Raw genomic sequence first — 16,654 nt, forward strand, 5'->3', positions numbered from 1 at the left:
TAGCCAACAAGAGGCCGTCCTAGAGATGTAGTTCAGAGTGGTGGGGCCCAGCCCCGATGTTATGCTTTCCCAACCATGCCTGAGACTGAGTCCTCCGATGCAGTTATCATAGGTATCGTTCTGGTTTGTAGTAGAGATGCTTCAGTTCTGTTTGATCTGGAGTCTACATACTCCTATGTGTCTTCTTAGTTTGCTTCATGTTTGGTTGTGCTTCGTGATTCTTTGAGTGCTCCCGTATATGTGTCTGACGAGTGTCGAGCATATATGAATTTAAACTCGTACTCCGTCAAATTATAGTATAGAAAGATGTCGATCCCATAGAGATTGGTTTATCTATTCTACAAATTGTTCTTGTTTTAATTACTATTTAAGAGAATCGAAAAAGTTGAGTTGAGAGTTAACAAGCAAATAATGAACAAACAAACTGTAGAGAAAAGTATTTTTAGTTTTAACAAATATGATAAAGATTTTGGGATCCTGATTTCAAATGATAATTCTATTAAAAAGCATATATTTATTTTTCAGTCTTTATTTCTCAAACAATGCATAAATGCCTCTCTCGATTACACTTATATATGATTACTGAAATTGAACAATTAACAGCACTCCTCTCGGTTATACAAATTAATTATCAAGATAGTAATATTAAAGAACCAGAAATATATGTTTGAATTGAAACATGCTCTTTTTTTTAAAGTAAGTCCCTTTCGGTTACCTTAATTTTTATAACTTGAATTTTATACTATTCGCCTCTTTCGATTTCAAAATTAGTATAAAATCAAATTATAACACAAAACAAATAGATGTGATTAAATAAATGTCAACACTTATCAACACCACTATTAACCTTATTACCTCTTCTGCCTCTCTCGATTACAAAATGAATAACAGGTTAGTTTGTGGTACAAAGAGAATAGGTGTGACTAAATTAAATAACATCTAACTATAAAAGCTGATAAAATTATAAATCGAAAGTTTCAAACCAAACAAGTGAAACTGAAAAATAAACTTTCACTATTATATAGAATTATCAAAATCCATCATTCTCCCAACATAAGATAAATACTCCATACTAGATCTAGTATTGCTAATGAAAATATTCATATCCATTAAATAAGAAAATAGAAAGAAATATTCAATAAGAATAATTCCGCCTATTTAATTAAAAAAAGGAACTAGAGTAATTTTCACGTTGAAATTTATTTAGAACTGAAATAAAAGTGTAGCCACCACTGTGGTCTACGAAGGCGATTAAAAATTGAAATAAACTTTACAAGAGGAATGAGTTCATATCTCCCAAGTTACTTTTGCAGAGATTGGCAATGTCCATTTTATAGCCATGAGGTAACTTGATGGTAGCCGTTTTGCTTTGTTAGAAACGGTTTTGGATTGAAAACGGTTTTTTTGGTTGTAATTTTGTTGCAGAATATCTTTCATTTTCTTTTCTTGACACGTTCTGCTTCTTGCTTTTTACTCTGATGTATTTCTTGCTTGAAATCTTCCTTGACCTTGCACCACTACTTTTGCACTCTTTCCTGCATTATTTAGTTAAATATATAAAAAAGATTTGATAATTTTTATGATTTTACAAGGATAATCATATATTTAAAATCTAGCAAAATGCACTTATCAAATTCTCCCGCACTTAAACCTTTGCTCGTCCCGAGGAAAGAAAATAAGAGAATAATAAAAATAAAATAAAAAACTCTATTTTTTTTTGGAGATAACTACACATTCATACACTTTCAAAAATTAAAGACTTCACATGATATGTCAATCCTTTTGAACTTTGAAGAACTTATATTATTTTATACCTCTACTTTTACTGTGGAAATGTCATTGTTAGAAATCCTTGATTTTCTGGAAAAAAAAATCAAGAACATTGATTGCTCACAAATGGAGTTCAATAAACCATAGCCTTGCCTTTCTTGTCAATCTCCACTAATGTAGATTAATGCTGATTTTAGAATTTTTAGGACTTTTATTGGCTTGTAATTTAGGCTGAGGGCTGGTAGGATAACAGAATATTTTAAAAGTGACTACATTTTTGTTTTCTTTCCTGGCTTCTCTTTTCTGTACAAAGGATGACTCTATTTATCAGCAATGATTATGAGGATTTTAATATCTATAATCCTCTCTTTGTTTTTTATTGGGTAGATAATAGACTTATATTGCCTATATATATATATATTTCAAGTGCTTCTTTTTCTTTTTCTTTTCCTTAAAGATACTTTTTCTGAGGTAAATATGTATTTTATTATACATATACAAGATACGAGTTGATAATGTGTATGTTGTGGAACTTAATTGTCCAACATTCCTTTTGACCGTACACATATATACAACTTGTCATCCTTTTTATCTTAAATACGAGGCCAGGAAAAATAATAAATAGGTGTTATATAATATTTTTTTCTTTTTGGCTTTAGAGTCATCAAGGTTTATGAACAGGAAAGATATAGGATCAAAATTTGGGCTCTAGGGATATATTTTCTTTTGGTGGGATTAACAAAAAGGCTCAAACAATCCAAATATGGCCTAATTCATTTTCCAAAATCAGCATTTTTCTAGGATTTCGCCTTGAGGAGCAATAGAGGCAAGTTCTAGTTATTGACTATCACGAGTTTCATGTCTCAATTATTTCCCAAAATTCAAAGTTTCATTGCAGTAGACTATTTACATTTGCAAAAATAGTGGCAAAAGTTAGAAGTTCTCAAGCTCTTATGGATTTGAAACATTCCCAGAAGTGTTGTCAAAAATTTATTGATATCATTCATGTGCAAAATCTTCAAAAAACACTTTTTTATTCATTTATATATATATATATATATATATATATATATATATATATATATATTACTGCTACAAAAGAGAAGAATCCTTTTAAAAGCAAATTACCAAAGTGCATATGAGTGTTAAGTATGCATCACTCTCATAACAAAGATAAGCATTTTATAAAAAACACATGAAAGTTAAGCATATAAAAGCAACAACCTGCATAGATTTAAGATATATTTACAATCACCGAATCTTACCTGCAAGAGTGCAAAAGTTCTTCCTTCAAAAATACAAAAACATTAGTTCTACCCTTCATGGGCCATTAATATTTACAACAAAAAAAATATTTCTTGTTAGATTGCCAACCAAGATCACCATAGCTTGCCACTACAACAAAAGTACATAACCAAGACAACCAAAAAAACTTCCAGTTAGAAGCATCTAAAGCAACCAAAAGTTTTCTTTTTTTCCTTCCACAAAATATAGTAACCTTTATAAAAAACTTCAGCCACATCTTTGGAACCATGGAAAGAAAGAGCAGAATACTTACCAACTCCCCATCACTTAGATCGTTCATTGTACCAAATGAACACCCTCAACACTAATATCCACTACTAGGGTGCGTCGGTGTTGTTTGTTAATAAGAAGGATGGGTCGATGAGGATGTGCATAGATTATCGGCAGTTGAACAAAGTCATCAACAAGAACAAGTATCCATTGCCGAGGATTGATGATTTGTTCGATCAGCTTTAGGGTGTCAAGGTATTTTCGAAGATTGATTTGAGATCTGGCTATCATCAGTTGAGAATTAGGGCATCCGAGGTCCCTAAGACAACTTTCTGCACTTGGTACGAGCATTATAAGTTTTTAGTAATATCATTTGGGTTGACAAATGCCCTAGCAGCATTCATGGATTTGATGAACCGGGTGCTCAAGCCTTATCTGGATTCTTTTGTGATTGTTTTCATTGATGATATCTTGATCTACTCCCGCAACCTAGAGTAGCATGAGCAACACCTTCGAGTCATTCTTCAGACTCTGAGAGACAGCCAGTTGTATGTGAAGTTTTCAAAATGTGAGTTTTGGTTGAGTTCAGTAGCATTCCTGGGTCATGTCGTATCAGCAGAGGGTATTCAGGTGGATCCTAAGAAAATTGAGGCAGCCAAGGACTGGCCCAGACCCACATCAGCTACAGAGATCAGGAGTTTCTTGAGTTTGGCAGGTTATTACAGTCGATTTGTGAAGGGATTTTCATCTATAGCAGCCCCGATGACCAGGTTGACACAGAAGGGTGCCCCGTTAAAGTGGTGAGACGAGTGTGAGGCGAGCTTTTAGGAGCTCAAGTCAGCTTTGACTACAGCGCCGGTGTTGGCATTGCCTACAAGTTTAGGGCCATATATAGTATATTGTGATGCATCTCGTATTGGAGTTGGTGTGGTGTTGATGCTGAATGGCAAGGTTATTGCATATGCTTTGTGGCAGTTGAAGATTCACGAGAAGAACTATCTAGTTCATGATTTGGAGCTAGCAGCCATTGTCCACGCGCTGAAGATTTGGAGGCATTATTTATATGGCGTGTCATGTGAGGTGTTCACGGATCACAAGAGTTTGCAATACTTGTTCAACAGAATGATCTAACTTTGAGACATAAGAGGTGGTTGGAGTTATTGAAAGACTATGATATCACTATCTTGTATCATCAAGGGAAGAGCAATGTAGTGGCCGATGCTTTGAGTATGAAGTCAGACCGTATGTGTAGCCTTGCATATATTCCAGTCGGTGAGAGATCGCTTGCTTTGGATGTTTAGGGGTTGGCCAATCAGTTTGTGAGGTTAGATGTTTCTGAGCCCAGCCGTGTTCAAGCTTGCACAGTTGCTAGTTCTTCATTATTTGAGCGTATCAAAGATCGACAGTATATAATGATCCTTATTTCTTTCCTTAGAGACACAGTGCGGCACAAATGTTCCAATCAGGTTACAGTTGGAGATGACGGAGTTTTGAGGATACAAGGTCGAATTTGTGTGCCTAATATGGATGGACTTTGTGAGTTGATTCGAGAAAAGGCCCATAATTCCCGGTATTCTGGCGCCGCTAAGATGTATCAGGACTTGCGATAGTATTACTGGTGGAGGAGGATGAAGAAAGATATTGTTGCATATGTATCTCGGTGTTTGAATTGCCAGCAGGTAAAGTACGAGCATCAGAGACCTGATGGTTTGCTTCAGAGGATTGAGATTCTTGAGTGGAAGTGGGAGCGTATCACTATGGATTTTGTAGTTGGACTCCCACAGACTCAGAGGAAATTCAATAGGGTGTGGGTTATTGTGGGTAGACTGACTAAGTTAGCGCATGCCATTCCTGTGGCAGTTTCGTATTCTTCTGAGCGGTTGGCAGAGATTTATATCTGTGAGATCGTTCGTCTTCATGGTGTGTCAGTGTCCATCATTTCTGATCGAGAGATGCAGTTTACCTCGCATTTCTGATCGAGAGATGTAGTTTACCTCGCATTTCTGGAGGGCAGTGCAGCGTGAGTTGGGTACGCAGGTCGAGTTGAGCACAACGTTTCATCCTCAGACGGACGGACAGTCTGAGCGTACTATTCATATTTTTGAGGATATGCTCCGAGCATATGTTATTGACTTTAGAGGTTTTTGGGATCAGTTCTTGTCATTAGCAGAGTTTGCCTATAACAACAATTATTAGTCGAGCATTCAGAGGGCTCCCTATGAGGCATTATATAGTAGGCGGTGTCAGTCACCGGTTGGGTGGTTTGAGCCGGGAGAGGCTCAGTTGTTGGGTACAGATCTAGTTCAGGATACCTTGGATAAGGTTGAGATCATTCAGGATAGGTTTCGTACAGCTCAATCCAGGCAGAAGAGTTATGCCGACCGTAAGATTCGTGATGTGGCATTCATGGTCGGAGAGCGAGTGTTACTTCGGGTGTCTCCCATGAAGGGTGTGATGAGATTTGGGAAGAAGGGCAAGCTAAGCCCTAGGTTCATCGGTCCTTTTGAGATCCTTGATCGAGTGGGAGAGGTGGCTTACAGACTTGCGTTGCCGCCGGGTTTATCAGTTGTGCATCCAATGTTTCATGTGTCCATGCTTCAAAAGTATCACGGCGATCCATCCCACGTGTTAGACTTCAGCACTGTCCAATTGGATAAGGATTTGACCTACGAGGAGGAGCCGGTAGCTATTATAGACCGGCAGGTTCGTCAGTTGAGATCGAAGAGTTACCCTTCGGTTCGTGTGTAGTGGATATGTCAGACTGTTGAGGCAGCTACCTGGGAGTCCGAGTCCAATATGCGGAGCCTATATCCCCATCTTTTCACCGACTCAGGTACTTTTCTATGTCCGTTCGAGGTCAAACGGTTGTTTTAGAGGGGGAGAATGTAATGACCTAAGGGGTCATCTTGTGTTTTAGAATTCAAATCTGGGTTCCGAGGCCTTGAAAACCTCATTTTTTCCTCCTCGATTTGTATGCGCAGTCCGGACTCGTTTCCGGAAAGCTTTTATGTGAAATTTAAGAAAAATATGGAAATTTACCTTTAAAATTAATTAAAGTTGACCTTGGTCAATGTTTTAGATAAATGGACCCAGACCCATGTTCCTACGGTCCCGGAGGGTCCGGAGTAAAATACGGGACTTGGACGTATGCCCGGAATCGAATTCTAAGGTCTCTAGCCCGAGAAATGAATTTTTGAAGAAAATTGTTTGCTGGAAAATATAAGGAGTTTTAGAAATTTAATAATGTTTGAATTTGATGGTATCGGGCTCGTATTTTGATTTCAGATCCCGGTACATGTTTAATATGATATTTAAGTTATGTCTGTAAAATTTGGTAAGAAACAAAATTTATATGACGTGATTTTGACCTTCGGTTGTGAAAATAGAAACTTTAAGTGTTCTTGAGAATTTCATTGATTTTGATGCTAAATTCGTTGTTTAAGGTGTTAATTTGGCGATTTGATTGCACGAGCAAGTCTGTATAATGTTTCTAGACTTGTGTGCATGTTTGGTTTGGAGTCCCGAGGGCTTGGGTGAGTTTTGGATAGGCCACAGAGTGAATTTGGACTTAGAAAAATATTGATGTTGCATCTGGTATTGTTGCAGGCTCTGATCTCGCAATTGTGAGGTCAGGATCCGCAATTGCAAGCCTCACAAGCTTGGCAATTTCGAGAGCTTTATCGCAATTGTGAAGAAGCCCTGGCCATGAAAACACTCCTTCACAATTGCGAAGTCAACATGGAGGGTCAATGATCGCAATTGCGACAAATTGGTCGCAATTGCGAGAGGAGCAGACATGCAGCAGGTTCGTAATTGCGAAGCCTGTCTCACATTTGTGAGAATCGCAATTGTGACATCTGCACCTGATCAAAACATCATTTGGATGAGATTTCAACTCATTCTCTCAAATTTTCAAACCCTAAACCTCCCTAGGCGATTTTCCAAAGACCCAAACTTCTCCAAATCATATGTAAGTGATTTCTAACTCAACTCTTTCAATCTATTCCATCTTTTTTGCAAGATTTCATCACAAAATCTAGAGATTTTCATGGGAAATTGGGTGTTTTTGGTTGGAATGTGGGAATTTTGAAATTTTGGGAATTAGACCTCAAATTGAGGTCGTATCCCAAAACCAATTGCATATCCGGGCTCAGGGGTGAATGGGTACTTGGATTTTGGTTCGAACTTCGAGTTTTGACCAAGCGGGCCCGAGGTTGATTTTTGATTTTTGGAAAAAATGTTGGTAAACCTATAATTAAGCATTGGGTTTGAGTTCTTTAGCATTTATTGATGTTATTAACTTAATTATGACTAAATACAAGTGAATTTGAGGTGAAATCTGAGGGAAAGCGATATTTGAGGCTTGATTTTGACCATGGAATTGAGGTAAGTGTTTGGTCTAACCTTAGCTTGAGGGAATAGGTGTTCTGTCTTATTTGTTGTGTGCTAGTGTTGAGTACGACGTATAGATGTGGTGACGAGTATCTATACATTGGTGTCGAGCATGCAAGTGAGTTTTATACTGTGATTGTTGTGACTCTTATTATGTATTGTTCATGCTTAAATTGATGATTATTCATGTTAAACAAGACTTATGATATTTTCTTGGTAATTGACCATTGTTGAGTATTAACTCAAGTTGAGACTTATTTTATGAAGTTAACTGTTGAAACGAGATTGGTTATAGCTGATTCCCTTGTCGGGATGTCATTGTTTCTATTGTTGATTATCTTACGGGGATGTTATTGTTTCTACTGTTTGGGTGAGGAAAGAGTGATAAAGCACGAAGGGTGATGCCGTGCACATTCATACTTATGCATATGATGAGAAAGAGTGATAAAGCACGAAGGGTGATGCCGTGCACATTTACATTTATATTGATGCATATGGTGAGGAAGAGAGATAAAGCACGAAGGGTGATGCCGTGCACATTTCTATTATTCATATGGTGAGGAAGAGTGATAAAGCACGAAGGGTAATGCCGTGCACATTTCTATTATTGATTGCATGGTGAGGATTGAGAGTAAAAGCACGAAGGGTGATGCCGTACATTTTCTGTTTGCTGTGATTATTTGTTGTTATCGGTTCAAGTGCCTTAATTGTTTCATTTCCGTTATTTCTGTATTTCCTTATTCTAGTACCCCCATAGCATGTTGCCCCTTTCTGTTAATTTCTGTTTAGCTTCTATTATTGTTATTCTGTTAGATATTGTTTAACTGTACAAGTTTATGTTAGTTGTCGTGTCCTAGGGTCGTCACTACTTTGCCGAGGTTAGGCTCGGCACTTACCAGTACATGGGGTCGGTTGTACTGATAATTCACTCTGCACTTTCTGTGGAAATCTCAGTGTCGGACCATGTGAGTAGAGTTGGGTGGCTGCCTTCAGTCCAGTGGATACCCGAGGTAGTCCTCCAGGCGTCCGCAGGACTTGGTGTCCCCTTCTATCATATTTTTTTTTCTGTTTATCTAATTTCGAAACAGATGTACATTTCTTTATTCATACCATTTTTGTAGTATCGCAGACCATCCGTGAGTTGTGACACCAGTTATGGGTGGAGTTTTATTATGGTTTCGTTATTTGTATTAAGATAATTTTGTTCTTCCGCATTTAATCCGCTGATTTACTTTTGTTTGCTTGTAAGATGTTAAAAGATAAAGGAAAAAGGTAAAATAATTGGTAACGTTGGCTTGCCTAGTGGGTACAATGTTAGGCGCCATCACGGTCCCGACGGTGGGAAATTCGCTCGTGATTTTTTTTTAGGCGGAATACATCTGGAGACACTTAAAGTTGGCACCATTTTTCATTTAGACACCTAAATTGAAGGTTATTCCTATTGAGCACTTATACTACACTAAACTTGTTCCAGTTAGGCACTTTTTGACAATTAGTCAAACTTACAAAGTGTGTGCAATGCACTCACGACTGACGTGGCGAATGGCAAATAAAATATCGAATATATATCATTTTGAGATAAAAAAAAACTATTTTAAAATCTATTTAGTAAACAAAATAAAATAACATTCTCAAAAAGAAAAAAAAAACTTAATTTACACCCAATCAAAAAATGACACATTATTAACAAAAGAAAGGCAAAAAAAATGACACATTAGTGTTCTTGGTGTTCTTCACTATCTTCATGTCTATTCTTGTTCTAACCACGATTTTAATCCAAAATTTCAAGAGAAACTCCTCCAAATTTGTTATAACTTTAACTAAAGATTCTCTACCAAGATTCGAAGACAACCCCAATATTAATTTCTCAATTTTGGAGTTCGCTTACCAAGAGATGCAAGCTCAAGAAAAGGGTACAAAATCGGTACTGTAGAGGGAAGCACCAGGGGTGCTAGATCTAACAGACGGATCGATCGGCCCGAACCGAAAGGGTATTCTAACCGCTGGTTTTTCACTATTGCACCACCATTCATTTCTAGAGGCTCATCAATGAAATCACCAAAAGTTGGAGCTGAAACCAGTGAGTGGTGAGGTGAAGAAGAAGGGTTCGGTGATGGGGGTTAGAGATAAGGGTGGCAGAGGATTTGGTGGTGAGGATGGGGGAGCTTGGCGGTGGCTGGTTGTTTGGAGAAGGGACTGGCGGCTGCCTTTTTGTGTGAAGAAGAAGGGTTGTTGGTTCGAACTTTCGAGCTAAATCAATGGTGGAGGCACACCAATGGTGAAAGTGGATGAGGCAATAGTGGAAATGGTGGTGGACAAGAAGAAGAAGAAGAAGAAGAAGAAGAAGAAGAAGAAGAAGAAGAAGAAGAAGAAGAAGAAGAAGAAGAAGAAGAAGAAGAAGAAGAAGAAGAAGAAGAAGAAGAAGAAAAAGGAAATAAAAAAGTTTTTAAAAAAAAGAAGCTGTTTTATGGGCTCTTCACGCACCTATATTAGGTGAAACTCACTCTATGTGCCAACTCAGCAAGAAGTGCCTAATTAGAACAAAGTTCATGTAATGTACGTGCTCATTAGGAATACCCCTAAGTTCAGGTGCCTAAATGAAAAATCGCGCCAACTTTAAATGTCTCCGTATGTATTCAGCCATTTTTTATGGAAGCCCATGTATATCACATTGTATATTGTATATATAACATAAATTTTCATGGATATATACATATAAACATGATATACATGAGATATCACTAATGTACATAGAGATATACACGGGGATACAATAGGGGATATACATGTGGAGTTGTCTTGAACTTGAGTTTTCAATCTAAAATGTATTATACAAAGAAGAAAAATAAAATTTTTATATAATTTTTTGATATACGCATTATTATTGTTATTATGTTATACATTGTGATATACAAATAATATAATTATTATTGTGTTATATATATTTGGATATACAAATGAAAAAAATAGAAAAATAAAAAAAATGAGTTTTTCAGATACTACTGAAGGAAATGGAACCTAATTTCTAGGACGATGGTTGCTATGACAGAGGGAGTGATAGGGTTTTAAATATTTTTTATTATTTTTAAGGAATATAATTTTGATGGGCTTATTTTTAAGATGGTGGTTGAACCACTAAAAGAGAGAAAATAACTTTAGGCTACCCTGTGCCAAATCCTAAAACATTGGCTTTTTTATGCCAATTGTTGGACCTAGTTGTCATGTCATGGCAAACCCCCAATAAATTATTAAATTCAAAGTAGAAAATATTACACAATTATTTCGAGTCTACCGTGGAAACTAAATTAACACGGCATAATAAGTATATTTTAAAAATAATATAACAATATTTAATTCTATTTATTGACACAAAACTATAAAAATTTAAAACTCTATTTGTATTGTGATTTGGAGATTTAATTTATTTTTGGGGGTAGAATATGTGAAGTTCAATAAACCAGTAATGTCTATTTCAAATATTTAAGCAAAATATCAAATAAGAAATAATATTGTGTTATTAGTCAAAAAAATACGCGTGACATTTGGAGAGAAGGAGGATTGAAATGTTAGATATGCATATTAAGCAACAATAAAGCAAAAAGATACTGAATACGTTATTGGTGTATGTGACTGTAAAATGATTCAAATTCATAATTAGACACAAAATGAAAATCACGTGCGGTTGAAGTACTGGGCAAAAAGCAAGAGCCAAGAAACAGGATTATACACTTTGATATATTTAATTCGAGAAGTTAGCAGAACATAAACAACTTGCTACAATTACTCATAAACATCAAATTTTCACTGCATGAGAATGATAGATGTATTTGTTATATATATAAGCTCATTACATTTGACATGTTTAATCTTTGATGTTTAATTATAGATGCAACAGGTATTTACAATAGCAACAAACGTACATTTTGAGCATTAAAAGTTTGCATACATATGGGGTATATGGGTCAATAGAAATTTTAATAATCATAACAACACATCTCTTCATGTATCGCTTACAACCATTATTCGCCAAGCCTCATAATTCAAGTTCTTGACAGAAAAATCTACCTCTACCCCTTCAAAAAATCTGATTCACATTCACTGGAGGAAACAACATAAATGATGGTTCAAATTAAACGTGGATGGCTCTTACATGCAGAACAAGTCGCATGGTGGCATATGAGGGGTCTTTAGAGACATAAAGGCTCCTGGAGAATGGATTTTAAAAGACTTATACATGCATCTACACCCATTTATAGTGAAATCCTAGTACTACAAGAAGGACTAGGACTGGCCATAGAACGAAATATATATCCTTTAGAGATAGAAACTGATTCCAACGATATGATCCATATCCTAAATCAGGGAAATAACTTGTTTAACACTACTATTGGTGTTTGCAGGTGGTCAATGCTCCAAGCAAGGGGATGATAATCAAGCATAACCTTTGTCAAGGGAACACAATGGCTCACCAGCTAGCTAAAGATGCACTTAACCTAACCACTTACAACAAGACCCAAATACTTGATTCTCCACCTTTTGTGTGTACTTGAATCGCTAGAGAGGGATGCAGAAGGAGCATAAACTTTTCTTAAATATCTATCTATTGATGCGTGCAATGTACTAGCTACTATTGATAACCGAAGTGTCGTAAGTGACACTACATAGCTTGTAATTAATGTGTCCTAAGTGATACTACTATGGTGTATAATCGTACGGTATCGTTCTAGTATTAACAAATATTTTCCTCTTTCCTTAATAAAAATAAAGAAAGAAGTAAATAATACTTCAAAAAATAAGAGTCGTAACCATTACAATATCCACATTACTAATTAAACAATTTTATTGTTAATTTTATGGATCGATCTATGTAAACCCTAGCTGAGAAGAAGGAAATAAGCTGAAGCAGAAATGCAGAAACTGATTCTGTTGAAACTGAAAATGCACTACACAAACGACCCCTATTTATAGAAATGACTAGCTTACTTTGGACACCTAACTAACTAATGTTAAATAGACTAAACTACCCTTAGTTTGTTACACATTAAGTCACCCCTCTCACAACACTCTACCTCAAGCTAGGTGGTATAAACACATCAAAAACACGTAGCTTGAAACTTAAGTACTCATGCTGAATTATGCTTAATCCCTTTGTCAACAAATCAGCTTGTTGTTATCTTGTTCCAACATACTTGGTCGCAAACCAGTCTTTCAAATATCTTCCCCCATATAAAGTGACAATCTATATTCATGAAATACTGGATTTGCCACAATATGTATTGTTGCATTGCTATCACAATTAAAGTTCACATGCAATTGAACCTCAACTCATATCTCCTTTATCAGCCCATTAGCCAAATCAATTCAGCAAATGTGGCTGCCAAACTCCTGTATTCTGCTTCAGCAAAACTTCTAGATACTGTTGTCTGCTTTTTAGACTTCCAAGACGCTAATGAACCACCTATCTTGATCAAGAAACTTGTTATCGGTCTTCTAGAATGTTGGCATGCAGCCCAATCTACATCACAGAATTCCTCCAATGTGCCTGTGTTTTTGCTAGACATCGATATTGCCTTATCCAAGAGGGTCCTTGACATATTTAACAACTCTTATTGCTGCCTCCATATGTGATCTCTTTGGTTGCTGGAGAAACTAACTTAGAAGGTGTTTGGATTAGCTTATTTTAAGTGCTTATTGGCTTTTAAGTACTTTTTTAGTTTGTGTGGTGTTTGATAATGATAAAAAGTACTTAAAAGCACTTACTTTTAAGCATAAAAAGTACAAAAATAAGCCAAAACCCAAAAAGTTGGGTATTACCAACTTATGGCTTTTAGCTTAAAAGCTACTTTTTATAAGTCAATCCAAACACCCTCCTAGCATTTGCACACTGAATGCCAAGTCAGGCCTTGTCACAGCCAAATATAGCAGCTTGCTTATTAATCTTTGATAGATACCTGGATCTGGTAGTAGCTCATCTACAACATTACTTAAAGTACCAAGGTGATCATCATACTCCTTGGTAGTCAACTTTGCATTCACTTCTAGTAGAGTAGTTACAGGCTTTGCTGCTCCGAGGCCAAGTTCAGTGATAATCTCTAAAGCATATTTTCTCTGATGCATAAGAATCCCATCTGCAGATCTGGTGAACTCTATTCCTAGAAAGTTTTTCAACTCTCTCAAATCTTTCATTTTGAATGACTATTGTAGTGATGCATTTGTCTCTTCAATTAGGTGTAGAGATGTACTAGTGAATAGCATGTCATCCACTTACACTAGCACTATTATTGTGCCTTCAGTAGTCTTGATGAATAAAGAGCGATCACATTGGCTCTAAACAAAGCTAAATTGATATAGAGCTTCTGCGAGTTTCTCATTCCACTGTCTAGGGGCCTGTTCAGGCCATATAAGGATTTATGAAGCCTGCACACTGGTTGAGACTCCCCCTGGCTTTTGAATCCTAGTGGCAATTGCATATAGATCTCATCAAAGAGATTACTCTAAAGAAATGCATTATACACATCCATATGATGAATGTGCCACTTCTGAGCTGCAACTATAGATAGAATAGTCCTCATTGTCACCATTTTCACTACAGGTAAACAAGTTTCTTGATAATCAATCCTCACCTTTTGACTGTACCCTTTAGCTACCAACCAGTCTTGAATCTCTCCACGTCACCTGATGCCTTGTATTTGACCTTATATACCCATTTACAACTAATTGGAACCTTGCCTTCAGGAAGTGAGACAATGTCCTAGGTGTGATTGCTTTCCAGTGCTTCAATATCTGCCTTCATAGCATATATCCACCTAGGATATTGACTGGCTTCAGTATATGTAGCAGGTTCTACAATAGAGAAGGCTACAAGGTAAGCTTGGTATTAAGGAGACAAGCCACTGTATGAGACATAGTTTGCAATTGCATATGGTACAGACTTATGTACATTCAGTGACACAAAGTCCTTCATCCAAATAGAAGGATTCTTTGGTTTAGAGGTCCTTCTAACTTCTTCTTCTTCTACAGTTAAGAGGATAGTTGGCAGTTGTTGAGTAGATGGAACATGTACTTGACCCTGACCAGAAACTTTCTCCAGTTGGATGAGCCAAGACTGATTCTCCTTCACTCTCACCTTCAACATCATTGTCATGAACATCCTCATTTGTATCACTGGGAACATCTCTTATATCTGAGTATGTCAACCCAGCCTCATGCTCACTGTTGTGTCCCATATCAGAAATAGTTGGGACCCCTGACAGTTGAGTATAGTCTACAGGAACATCTGACTATAGGAAGATTAGTAGATATTTATTTATTATCTATCTAAAAGAAAAGACAGTCTCTTTGAAAACAATATCCCTATTAACAAAGAAAGAATGATTAGTTAGGTTTAAAAGCACATAGCCTTTCTGAGTTGTATATCTACCATCAATATTGCTGGTATAGCTCTTGACATGAACTTGTCCTTCTCTTGAACTGCTTTGGCATATCATAAGCATACTAGTACTCTTATATGTTGTAGTGAAGGTTTTCGATTGTGCAGCTTCTGGAAGGGTGACACTCTATTAGTAACTGAAGAAGTCATCCTGTTGATTATGTGTATTGTAGCTAGTACCAATTGTTCCTAGTATTTCAGAAGTATGTGAGCTTGAAATATCATTGCTCTAGCAATCTCTAAAATATGTTTGTGCTTCCTCTCAACACCATTTTGCTGAGGAGTATATACATAAGTTCTCTGATGGATCATTCCAAGATTGCTAAACAGATCACTGCAGGTTGAACTCACAAATTCAAATCCATTATATGTTCTAATAATCTTAACACACTTGTTATGCTGTATTTTTATATAACACAAGAAGAACTTCAAGACCACACATACATCTGACTTATACTTTAGCAAAAATAACCATATCATTTTAGAGAAGTCATCCACCAAAGTTAGGAAGTATTTATTCCATCAAATGCAGGCACTCTATAAGGTCCCCATACATCTGCATGTATCAAATTAAAATATTCTGTGCTTTTAATGCTACTACTAAGAAAAGGAAGTCTAATATGTTTAGGTAATAGACATACATGACAATTGTCCACAATTGTGATACAATTATGAGTTTTAACAAGAAACAACTTCTTAATACTACAGAAGATACATGCCCTAATCTCCTATATCACAAGTCAATATCCTGCTTCTTCTTAGGTTCTGTAGTGTCCATAACTGTTAGTTCTATTTCTGGATTGCTCTTATTTGTATAAGGGATCAACATATAGAGGCCATCATATTCCTTACCAATCTGCTTCACCCTCCCACTATAGAGATCTTGAAATAGGCAAAAATCAGGATAAAAAGCAACACAACATTGTAAGTATATGGTTGCCTTGGATACTGAGAGTAGATTATATATGAATCATGGGACATGTAGGACATTTTTAGTATACTTCTTGCTGAAATTGGGTTAGTACCCATGTGTGTAACATAGACTACATCTCCATTTGGCAGATATATCTTCTTAGGATTACTAGGTTTGATCTCTTCTGATTTAGATAATAGCCTTAAATCAGACACCATATGATTTATAGTCCTTGTATCAATGATCCAATCTAGGGGCTTATTACTCACTAAAAAGACACAGCTAGTACCTGTTGTGTGTGTCATATTTGCTGATGGAGCAGTTAGAGAACTTTTGTTCAACATTTGTAAGATTTGTTCATATTGTTCCTAAGTAAATGTACATGCTACTGAATGTCTTCCTAGTGAGCTATCTTTTGAGGTTGAGGGCTGCCTCTGCATTTGTATTCCTAGCTGAGCTGAAGTCTGCATTTGTTGAGGCTGATTCTGCACCTACATGAATGGTTGTACCTGAGTATAGAAGGTTTGTTTTGGATCTTTAATATAAACATTATAAGCTGTAGCTCCTTCTTTCTTCTTAGACTTGAAACCTTGTGGATAACCAATAATCTTCCAGCAATTCTCCTTGTTATGCCC

This window comes from Nicotiana sylvestris, chromosome 3 (assembly GCF_000393655.2).
Source record: "Nicotiana sylvestris chromosome 3, ASM39365v2, whole genome shotgun sequence".
In the NCBI taxonomy this organism is placed as follows: domain Eukaryota; kingdom Viridiplantae; phylum Streptophyta; class Magnoliopsida; order Solanales; family Solanaceae; genus Nicotiana; species Nicotiana sylvestris.